This window comes from Triticum aestivum, chromosome 3B (genome assembly GCF_018294505.1).
Source record: "Triticum aestivum cultivar Chinese Spring chromosome 3B, IWGSC CS RefSeq v2.1, whole genome shotgun sequence".
Classification (NCBI taxonomy): Eukaryota; Viridiplantae; Streptophyta; class Magnoliopsida; order Poales; family Poaceae; genus Triticum; species Triticum aestivum.
Window position 1 is genome coordinate 294,977,945 of NC_057801.1, and position 1,727 is coordinate 294,979,671.

A 1,727-nucleotide genomic window follows, 5' to 3' on the forward strand; every position below is an offset into this window, starting at 1 on the left:
GTGGTGCAGTCCGCAGCCTACAGTCGGCCTGGGCGGCCGGGGAGTCGGCAGCCAGCAGTTGTCCTAGGCGGCCGGGGAGTCGGCAGCCAGCAGTCGGCCTGGTGGTGCAGTCGGCAGCCCGGAGTCGGCCTGGTGGTGCAGTCCGCAGCCCGGAGTCGGCCTGGTGGTGCAGTCCGCAGCCTGCAGTCGGCCTGGTGGTGCAGACCGCAGCCTGTAGTCGGCCTGGGCGGCCGGGGAGTCGGACTGAGGGGCTTTGCTAGCCCCGATGTCTTGGAATATCGTCTTGCCGTCTTCGGGGTATCCGTGTCCAATTACTCCGACAGTAGCCCCCAAGCCTCCGGGCAACTTTGGCAAAGTTGGGCGGAGGTTTTTTGGCGAGTGTTCGTGGAAATGATCATGAAAAAAGACAAAGTTAGTCCACGCGGATATATCAAATGATTGCTTTTAGCATTGCAAGTTTTATGCGGAGGGTGCCGACTCGGTTTCGTCCAAGCCCCCTTAATCTTTTTCGTGTTCCCTCCGCTTTTTGGCTTGTGCTCTCGCTCGCCGGACAGCCACTCTGCGGTCTGTGGCTGAGAGTGGGCCGCGAAGTGGAGTGTACAGTACTCAAAGTCTGGGAGCAGATTCAACCGAGTAGATATTTGTAAAGGAAATGGTCGGGTCGCCCGAAGCGTTTTTCTTTCCGGACGTTTTTCGCGTGGGTGGCCTCCAGCGTTCACTCTTGCCAGTCGGACAGCCGCTCTGCGGTCTGTGACTGAGAGTGGGCCTTTGGTACCGCGCACGCTACTAAGCCGTCTGCGGAAACTAACGTCTCAGGCCAAGCGGCCAGCCCCCGGGCCAACTCTGGCTGGCGCCAGGGCGAACAGTGATGCAACTGTAATGAAATGCGGAGATAGTTCCCCGAGCATCGCTCGGGGTTATCCGTGCTTGCGAGATGCAAAAATATGCAGGTGAGGAGCTCACATTGATTTTCGTGTGGCCGAGGTGGAGTTTGCCTAAGACAGCCGGCGCGGCTCGGTGCTTGCGGAGCGCGCCGGCGCACCCGCTGGGTGTGGCCTTCGAGCCCCCAGGTGCTCGAAGCGGGGCCCCGGCCGGTCAGGCTCGACCGGCCAGGCGGCGAGGCGTCTTGCAACGCCCTTCTTCTTCTTTTTCTCTTCTGCTGGCTGCTGGCAGCCGGACAAAACTCTTCTCTTGTCTGCATTCTTCACGGGGGCGCGCCAGTGCACCCGCTGGGTGTAGCCCCCGAGATTCGGGCTGACTGCTGGCCGGATCTCCCGGTAACTACTTTGTCTTCCTCTCTTTTCTCTTCGTCCGCCGACTGCTGGTAGCCGGACAGGCACGTTTTTTTTTCTCAGCACCTGGCCACTTTCTCAGCCGGACGCGATTTTTTTTCCAGCACTCGGCCACCTCTTTCTTAGCCGGCTTGGGCACTCAGCCGCGCACACTCTCCTTCTTTTCTTCTCTCTTTTTTTTTCTTCAGCGATGGGCAATTGGCCCTTTGACTTTTCTACCCGGCCCCGTTTCTTCTTTCTCTTCTTGGGCAGCCGGCCCTGCGAGGGCGCCAGTCGACGCGAGGCGGGAGGTGGACGGGCACGCGGACGCCGGCTGGAGCGGCGAGCCGTCCGCGCGCGTGGATGTTGGTTGGAGCAGTGAGTCGGCCAAGGCGACGCCAGGCGGGAGCCGGCCAAGGCGGCGCAGGGCGGCCGGCCGAAGCACCGTGACCCGGC